Genomic DNA, 10631 nt, shown 5'->3' with positions numbered 1-10631 from the left:
CAAAAACACAAATTCTAAAATTTGTGGGTGACACCAAAATGGGGGATACTGAACACTGAGGAAGACCACCGCACAGTGGCGCAGTGGTTAGCACTACTGCCTCACAGCGTCAGGGACCTGGGTTCAATTCCCAGTCACTGTCTGTGTGGAGTTTGCATGTACTCCCTGTGTCTGCGTGGGTTTCCTCCCACAGTCTGAAAGACGTGCTGGTTAGGGTGCATTGGCTATGCTAAATTCTCCCTCAGTGTACCCGAACAGGCACTGGAGTGTGGCGACTGGGGGATTTTCACAGTAACTTCATCGCAGTGTTAATGTAAGCCTACTTGTGACACTAATAAGTTTAAAAGTTTATTTATTGTTAATAGTATTAGTTGATATTAGTGTTAATAGTATTAGTATTCAAAAATAAACTTTAAAAAAAATACTGGACACAATAAACTTCCACCGCAAATAGGAGCAGGTTTTCTTTTATTTTCATTGATAGGATACTAATATTTATTGTCCGTCCCTAGTTACCCTTTGAGAAGGTGCTGGTGAGCTGTTTTCTTGAACCACTTTAGTCCCTGTGGTGTAGGTGGACCCACCGTGCTGTTAGGGAAAGAGCTCCAGGATTTTGACCCAGTGACAGTGAGCAGCTGATATATGTCCTAGTCAGGATGGCGAGTGGCTTGGAGGGAACTTGCAAGAGGTGGTGTTCCCAGGTACCTGCTGCCCTTGTCAGGGATTTGAAAGGTGCTGTATCTCCATGTTCCAAGGACAGTTCAAGCAACTCATTTATGCAAAAATAAGTGCGACAAAAATAAACAATTCTATTTGACTCTACTCAAATTAAACCCAACAACATATTCTTTTATATTTATATTGCACGTCACTGTACAACCAAAGAGAGCCAGTCTCACGCATCCTTGCTGCTGTAGGTTACAGTTCACTCCGGGAATATGAGTTGCACATTTTATACGCATGTTGTAGTCTGGAGCCATGTAGACATTAGAGGCTACAATTTCTTTTCATTCACTCACAGGGTGTGGGCATTGCTGGCTAGACCAGCATTTATTACCCATTCGTAATTGTCCTCAAAGGTGGTAGTGAGCTGCCTTCTTGAATCGCTGCAGTCTGTGAGGTGTAGATACATTCACAGTGCTGTTAGGGAGGGAGTTCCAGGATTTTTCCCCAGCGACAGTGAGGGAACAGCGATATATTTCCAAGTCAGGACGGTGAGTGGCTTGGAGGGGAACCTCCAGCTAGTGGTGTTCCCATGTGTCTGCTGCCTTTGTCCTTCCAGGTGATAGAAGTAGTGGGTTTGGAAGGCGCTACCTCAAGAGCCTTGGTGAGTTGCTGCAGTGCATCTTGTAGATGGTACACACGGCTGCCACTGTGTGTCAATGGTGGAGGGAGTGAATGCTTGTGGATGGGGTAATGATCAAGCGGGGCTGCTTTGTCCTGGGTGGTGTTGAGCTTCGAGTGTTGTTGGAGCTGCACCATCCAGGCAAGTGGGGAGTATTCCATCACACTCCAGAATTGTGCCTTGTAGATGGTGGACAGGTTTGGGGAGTCAGGAGGTGAGTTACTCACCACAGGATTCCTCGCCTCTGATCTGTTCTTGTAGCCACAGTATTTATTTGGCTGATCCAACTCAGCTCAGTTTCTGGTCAATGGTAACCCACAGGATGTTGATAGTGGGGGATTCAGTGATGGTGATGCCATTGAATGTCGAGGCTGACATGATTGATCAAGAACCTGTTCCACTCTTGCAGCCTGCCATTGGTCTGCATTGGAAGGATTTGCAAGTTGGTGCTCAATCTGGTTGGTCACGTTATAAACACACCTTCCTTGGCTGAGACTCAAACTGAGCTTCTGGCTCAGAGGCAGGGACGCTATCCAGTGCACCTCAAGACCTCTACCCAAACCTCCTTTGGACCGTACATGAGAAATGGGCCTGGCCTGCTAGGCCAGCAGTTACTGCTCATCACTGATTATCCTTTATGAAGGTGGGGTTCCGCCATCTTCGAGACAACTAAATGGCTTGTTAAGCAACATGCAGCCAAAGTGTCAATCATATCACCATGGGATTGGAGTCACCTACCGGCCAGGACGAGAATGGCAGATGTCCTTCCTTTAAAGGACAATAGTGAAGGAAATTAGGAATGAAAATGTTATGACAATGTTCTCTCCAAGTTAAATGGCCACAGTCTGAACATGCTAAGCACACGCTGTCGCTTTTAAAGTTTCCACATGTGATTGGTTATGTCAAAATACTTACATGTGGAGATGCCAGTGTTGGACTTGGGTGGACAAGATGAGAGGTCACACGACACCAGGTTACAGTCCAACCTAGTCCTGCGTGACGAAGAAGCAGCACTCCCGGGACCTTGTGATTTCAAATAAACCTGTTGGATTATAGCCTGGTGTCGAGTGACCTCTCATCAAAATACTTAAAGGGGCCGCAAACCTGAACAAATGACCCTTGCATTCCAAAACATTTTACAGAGAAAGTTGATTATCCCAATCTAGTGGATCTTTACTCATTCGTGGGACATGGGCATCGCTGGCTGGCCAGGATTTATTACCCATCCCTATTTGCCTGTGTTCAGAGGGCAGTTGAGAGTCAACCACATTGCTGTGGCTCTGGAGTCACATGTAGGCCAGACCGGGTAAGGACAGCAGATTTCCTTCCCTAAAGGACATTAGTGAACCAGATGGGTTTTTCCGACAATCGACAATGGTTTCATGGTCATCTGTAGATTCTTAATTCCAGACTTTTTTTTATTGAATTCAATAAATTCAATAAAAATGATATCAGCATCTTATTGCAGATTTATTATTCTCGGGCTATTGTGGTGGGATTTGGACTTCCCATCATTAGGTAGGGCCTCTAGATAACAACTAGCACAGTAGCATAATAATCACTGTGCTATAAAAGTGGCCCAATATCTTCATTTTCTACCTGTGTCTCCGTGTTGGCAGATAGCTAGAATTACGATAAACAGCAATCATGATCTAATCTTCAGCCAGAATTCCTAAGTGGACGATCCATCCTAGTCTCCTTTGGAGGCCCCAGCATCACAGGGGTCAGTCCTCAGCCAATTCGATTCACTCCACGCAATATCAAGAAACGGCTGAAGGCACTGGATGCTGCAAAGAATATGGACCCTAACAACATTCCGGCAATAGTACCGAAAACCTGTGTTCCAGAACCTGCCGCTCCCCTAGCCTGGCTCTTCAGTACAGTGACAACACTGGCATTTACCCGACAATGTGGAAAATTGCCCAGGTATGTCCTGTACACAACAAGCAGGAAAAATCCAACCCGGCCAATTACCGCCCAATCAGTCTACTCTCGATCATCAGTAAAGTGATGGAAGGGGTCATCAACAGTGCTATCAAGCAGCACCTGCTCAGCAATAACCTGCTCAGTGACGCCCAGTTTGGGTTTCGCCAGGGTCACTCAGCTCCTGACCTCATTACAGCCTTGGTTCAAACATGAACAGAAGAGCTCAACTCAAGAGGCCTTGATAGCAACGCAGCACTTGACTGAGTGTGGCATCAAGGAGCCCTTGCAAAACTGGAGTCAATGGGAAGCAGGGTGAAAGCTGTTGGCTGGAGTTGCACCTGACATAAAGTAAGATGGTTGTGGTTTTGAAGGTCAATTGTTTCAGTTCCAGGACATCTCTGCAGGAGTTCCTCAGGGCTGTGTCCTAGACCCAACAATCTTCATCAATGACCTTCCTTCCATCATAAGGTCAGAAGTGGGGGTGTTTGCAGGTGACCACACAATGCTCAGCACCATTTGGAGCTCCTCAGATACTGAAGCAGTCCATGTCCAAATGCAGCAAGATCTGGACAATATCCAGGCTTGGGCTGACAAGTGACAAGTCACATTCATGCTACATAGTTCCAGGCAACAAACATCTCCAACAAGAGAGGATCCAACCATCGCCCTCGACATTCAATGGCATCACCATCACTGAATCCCCCACTATCAACATTCCGGGGGCTACCATTGACCAGAAACTGAACTGGACCAGCCATTGAAATACTGTGGCCCCAAGGGCAGGTAAGAGGCTGAGAATTATTCTGACTCCCTAAAGCCTGTCTACCATCTACAAGACAAAAGACAGGAGTGTGATGGAATACTCCCCACTTGCCTGGATGGATACAGCTCCAACAACACTCGAAGTTTGATGCCAGCAAGGGAAAAACAGTCCCCCTGATTGGCACCACATCCACTACCTTCAACATCCACTCCTTCCATCATTGACACACAGTGGCAGCCGTGTGGACCATTTACAAGATGCACTGCAGGAACTCACCAAGGCTCCTTCGATAGCACCTTTCAAACACACAACCTCTACCATCTAGAACGGCAGCAGATACTTGGGAACACCACCACCTGGAGGTTCCCCTCCAAGCCACTCACCAAGCAGACTTAGAATCTTCAATGTTGCTCGGTAAAAATCCTGAAACTCCCTCCCTAACAGCATTGTGGGTGTACCTGCACCACATGGACTGCAGCGGTTCAAGAAGGCAGCTCACCACCACCTCCTCACAGGCGAATGGAGATGGGGAATAAATGCTGGCCTCGTCAGTGATGCCCATATTCATGAATGAATTAGAAAAAAGACTTGAGGGGCTGAATGGCCTCCTCCTGTGGCCATGCTCCTTACCTTTAATTCCCACAGGTTGCATTTGGTCCTGTGTTATCACCTGGAATGGCTTCAGTCTCCTGAGGTGAGGGGTCAGAGAGGAATTCCTCTCTCTTGAGGGTTCTCTCTATCATGCCTATCTCACAAGATCAAGATTCTGGTCCTCATGCGGCAGGATTGGCAGGCCACCTAGTCTATTTGTGCCCGCCAGTTTAATATGCTTGTGTGTTCCACCTTGTAAGCTCATCAGCAATGTCAGCGACTCTTTACCTCCGAACTCAGAGAATGATGCGCAAACTGTTTAAAAACAAAACAGGATAGTTAACATTTATGCAGCGCCTCCCAAAAACTCTTCACATCCAATGAAGTACTTTTGAAATGCAGTCACTGTTGTAACCTGGGAAACGCAGCTACCAATTGGAGCCCCGCACGCTCCTACAAGCAGCAACAAGGTCGGGATTAGATCACTTGCTTTCATGATGCCAGCTGAGGGACATTGTCTGGAGCACGCAGGGGAGAACTCCCTGATCCTCTTTCGAAACAGTGCCGAGGGATTTTTTAAAAATTATTTACATCTCCAGCTGGGAGAGTAAGTGGGGCCTCCGTTTACATGTCTGGTCTGGGTGACGGCATTGCCAACTGTGCAGCTCACCCTCAGTACTGGCATTGGGAAAGTCCACAGTAAGAAGTCTCACTGTGGTTGAAGTCCAACAGGTTGAGTAAAGGATGCCCTGAGGGATGGTACATCGGCGAGACCATGCAGGCGCTAGGACAACGGATGAATGGACACCGCTCGACAATCACCAGGCAGGAGTGTTCCCTTCCAGTCGGGGAACATTTCAGCGGTCACGGGCATTCAGCCTCTGATCTTCGGGTAAGCGTTCTCCAAGGCGGCCTTCACGACACACGACAGCGCAGAATCACTGAGCAGAAACTGATAGCCAAGTTCCGCACACATGAGGATGGCCTCAACCGGGATGTTGGGTTCATGTCACACTACCTGTAACCCCCACCATTTATCCTGGGCTTGCAAAATCTCACTAACTGTCCTGGCTTGGGACAATTCACACCTCTTTAACCTGTGATTATCCCTCTCTTTACACTCGTATTGTCTGCACCTGTAAAGACTTGATTACCTGGTAAGACTCACATTCCAGCCATTAACTTGCAATTATGTCTGTGCCTACATATGCCCTGTTTGTGAACCCAACTCTCCACTCACCTGATGAAGGGGGCAGCGCTCCGAAAGCTCGTGATTCCAAATAAACCTGTTGGACTTTAACCTGGTGTTGTGAGACTTCTTACTGTGCCCACCCCAGTCCAACGCCGGCAACTCCACATCATTGGGAATGTCAGCAGAGGTTTTGTCCCGGAGAGCAGTGTGACCCCACGGCCTTGCTGCTTCAGCCGAGAATGCCACTGAGCTTCAGCCAACAATGAAAACTCACTAACATGATACAAAACAAAATGCACTTTCCACAGCTCCGCTGGGGCAGATACTGGTGCACTCACCTACAACCTAATTCCAATACAACACGGTGGAGGTGCCTGCATTGACGGTGCCTGTAACCTCCTCACTGCCTGATTCCATTGTTGTCAAGGGTTTTATTTATAGCCAGTTTGTGATGCTGTTACTGGGAGTGGCCTTGAGGCAAAGCTTCCAGCAACATTCCGAAGAATCATCTGGAATCTTCCGGTATACTCTAGCAGTAAATTAGGTGAAGGAATTTTTTTTTTGTTTTAAGCAATGTTTTGAAGACAATTGCATCCCTTCCCGAAGAATTGTGAGTTAACAGGTTAGTCCAGTCAGGTTAAATGCTCCCCCTCCCACCTTCATTATCTCCTTTGCTTCTGGTGGTCAGAGAGTGCTGGCAGGGTCAGCGATGACAGCTTGCACTGATATAGCGCCGCCTCGAGCACTGCCCAAAGCCACTTCACAGGCGGTCAAAAAAAAAAAGAGAAATTTGAAGGAGCAGTTAAGTGGCAGGGTGACCAGTGGCCTGGCCAAGGAGGTGTGTCCTGAGGAGCCTCTTAAAGGCAGAGAGAGAGAGGAGGGGGGGGGGGGGGGTGGGGGAGGTTGAAAAAGAGCATTCCAAATCTTAGGGCCCAGGCAGCTGAAGGCATTGGTGAAGCAATAAAAACCAGGGATGGGCACAAGGTCAGAACTGAAGAAACACGAGAGGCGAGATTATGGAAGTCTTTGGTCAAGAGTAACCTAGAGAAGATGATTTCACTTGTTTAAAGTTTATTAGTCACAAGTAAGGCTTACATTAACAACAGTTTTGTAAATGTTTCTATGATGGAGGGTTATAGGTAGGCCTAGAAGGTAGGGATATGTTCGGCACAACTTGGGGGTCGAAGGGCCTGTTTTGTGCTGTAGTTTTTCTATGTTTCTATTTCTATGTTTCTATATTACATAACACTGCAAGGAAGTTACTGTGAAATTCCCCGAGCCGCCACAGTCCGGCGCCTGTTCGGGTCAATGCTCCTAACCTGCACATCTTTCAGACTGTGGGAGGAAACCAGAACACCCGGAGGAAACCCACGCAGACACGGGGAGAACGTGCAGACTCCACACAGACAGTGACCCAAGCCGGGAATCGAACCCGGGTCCCTGGCGTTGTAAATGGAGGGCTCCCACTGTAGGGGCTCACCAACAGGGAGGAAAAGGACTATACAGCCCTACAACTCAATAAGATCAATAGCCAATCAAAAGCAAATTACTGCGGATGCTGGAATCTGAAACCAAAAGAGAAAATGCTGGAAAATCTCAGCAGGTCAGGCAGCATCTGGAAGGAGAGAAAAGAGCTGACGTTTCGCGTCCAGATGACCCTTTGTCAATAAGACCGTTGGCCGATCAGATTGCAGCCTCAACACCACCTTCCTGCCTGCTTCCCCCGCCACCAAAACCATAACATTTTTAATTCTAAATCCAAATTTCTCAAAATACCAAGGTGGGATTTGAATTCAGTCTCGGAGATATTTTACGGTTCACGATCTTTATCCATTCATGGGATGGGGCTGTCTCGGGCAAGGCCAGCATTCGTTGTCCATCCCCAATCTCTGTTGAACTGACTGTTTTATTCAGCCACTCAGGGCAGTTAAAGAGTCAACTACATTGCTGTGAGCTTGTAGTCACGTGTAGGCCAGATGATTTCCTTCCCTGAAGGGCATTATTGAACCAGATGGGTTCTTCCAGCAATTGATGATAGTTGCCATGGTTACTATTACAGAGACTAGCTTTATATTACAGATTTTATGAATTGAATTTAAATTCCACCAGCTGTCGTGGTGGGATTTGAACCTATGTCCCCCAGAGCATTAACTTGGGTCTGGGATTGCTAATCCACTGACATCACCACTTAGTTATTGTACATAGAAACATAGGAAATAGGAGCAGGAGGAGGCCATTTGGCCCTTCAAGGCCATTTGGCCCTTATGATCATGGCTGCTCATCCAGCTCAATATCCCCTGATCCCCCCTTCCTCCCCCATGTCCTTTGTGATCCCCTTCACCCCAAGTACTATATCTAACTGCCTCTTGAAAATATACAGTGTTTTGTCCTCAGCTGCTTCCTGTAGTATTCCGAGAACGCAGATTAGAACAGGTAACAGGTAATCTGAACAAGATGGATAGTTAGGGTATCTCTTTGGATATGGTTCCCTGACACCTTTGGGAGAATCAAGGCACCCTTTGGGAAAAATAAGGTATCCTTTTTTTGAGGCAAGATATCCTTTTGGATTGTTAAAAGTGAACATGATAATGCACCTTTTTTTTTACACACAAACTATTAAGGAATTGTCAAAGAATTGTCAAGCTGTCAAGAACTATCAAGCTGTCCATGAACTGTCATGAACTCAATAATTTGACAATTTTAAATCATGCTCACTTTTAACAATCCAAAAGGGTATCTTACCTCTCCAAAAAGGTGCCTTAATTTTTCCCCAAAGGTGTCAGGGGACCATGCTGAGAATTCCACAGGCTGACCACTCTCTGGGTGAAGACATTTTTCTTCATCTCTGACACCCTTTAGTCAATTTGTCTAGCAATGTAGCTGCTATGCTACCATACCACCCTTAAAAATAAGATAGTCACTGATAAATTCAATAAATAATTGAAGAGAAACTTGTTTTATTCTTTCATGCGATACAGACGTCTCTGGGAAGGCCAACACTTGTTGCCCATCCATAATTGCTCTTGAACTGAACAGCTCTGTTGGCCATTTTAGAGGGGCAGTTAAGAGTCAACTGTGGCTCTGGAGTCACATGTAAGCCAGACCGGGTAAGGATGGCAGATTCCCTCCCCGAAAGGACATCAGTGAACCAGATGGCAATCAATGAAGGTTTCGTGGTCCCGCCGCCACCAGATGAACTTTCAATTCCAGATTTTATTAATTGAATTTAAATTCCAACAACAGCCAAGGTGGGACTGGATCTGATTTATTATTGTCACATGTATTAGTATACAGTGAAAAATATTGTTTCTTGCGCGCTATACAGACAAAGCATACCGTTCATAGAGAAGGAAAGGAGAGAGTGCAGAATGTAGTGTTACAGTCATAAGTAGAGTGTAGAGAAAGGTCAACTTAATGCAAGGTAGGTCCATTCAAAAGTCTGATGGCAGCAGGGAATTAAAGCATTAATAGAGAGTTCAAAAGCATTACAATCAAGTTTTAGAAGTATAGGACGAGAGTAAAAGATAGAAATAGAAGGTGTAACCAAAAGAGAAAATGCTGGAAAATCTCAGCAGGTCTGGCAGCATCTGGAAGGAGAGAAAAGAGCTGACGTTTCGAGTCCAGATGACCCTTTGTCAAAGATCAAAACGTCAGCTCTTTTCTCTCCTTACAGATGCTGCCAGACCTGCTGAGATTTTCCAGCATTTTCTCTTTTGGTTTCAGATTCCAGCATCCGCAGTAATTTGCTTTTAGAATTAGAAGGTACGCTGGGCACAGCTGGAAAGAAGTCGCCACGCTCCAGCCCCATCTTGAGATTTGAACCCATGTCCCCCAGAGCATTAGCCTGGAACCTACAGGAATATCAGTCCAGTGACATTACCACGTCACCCCCAACTGCCAACTGTTGAGAATGTGGAACCCCTGACCACAAGTAGCATTTGAGGTGAATGGCATAGACATATTCAAGGACAAGCTGGAGGGGGAAATGGACAGAAGGATTTATTGGTAGGATGAGATGGAAAAGGATTGGATGAGCACAAACATGGACACGGATAAGCTGTGCCACATGGACTATTTCTGGCCTGTGAACACTTTGTAAATATATTGGATATTTGGGGCATTTTTTGCCATTCCCTCTCATTATTGTTGACTTAACTGAAAGCTGCTCCACAAGAACGCACCGGTGGCTAAAGTTTCACTTCAATCCAGTCTGCTTTTCACTCCAGCAATGTGCCTAATGATTCGAGATGGCTGCACCTAGCAGCAAGTCTTCCAGCCTTGAGATCTGATACCTCTGACAAGGCAAGGTTCCGAAACTTTACATTTGTTTAATTGTAGCATTGCCTTTGGCAGTGTTCTACACTTCCTGTTCGAGGGCAGTCCCACCCCCAACCTTACAACATAAATAATGAAATGCTGCATGGTTGGGCCATTGCTATGGGTTGATGCACCACCTCAGGCAATAACTTATACTTGGCAGGGGCTGTTCAAAGGGTGGGGAAGAGGGGGGGGAGGGGGGGGAGGGGGGGGAGGGGGGGGAGGGGGGGGGGGGGAGGGGGGAGGAGGGGGGAAGGGGGGAGTTTCAGAGCTTATTTTATGTAAATCAGTTGTGAAATATGGCCAGTCAGGAAAAGCTTGCCTTATTTTATTTCCCTAACAGACCCAACACACATCAGCTTATGATCAAGCAATGCAACACATCCCCAACCAGTTGGCCCTCAGCAGATAGTGCCAGCCAGTGTCCCTCCCTTCCACTCTCCTCATTCCCCTCTCTCCCCCACCGCCCCCCACACCTCCTCCCCTTCCCCCCCCCC

This window comes from Mustelus asterias, chromosome 7, assembly GCF_964213995.1.
Source record: "Mustelus asterias chromosome 7, sMusAst1.hap1.1, whole genome shotgun sequence".
Classification (NCBI taxonomy): Eukaryota; Metazoa; Chordata; class Chondrichthyes; order Carcharhiniformes; family Triakidae; genus Mustelus; species Mustelus asterias.
This window is presented reverse-complemented; position numbering follows the sequence as displayed.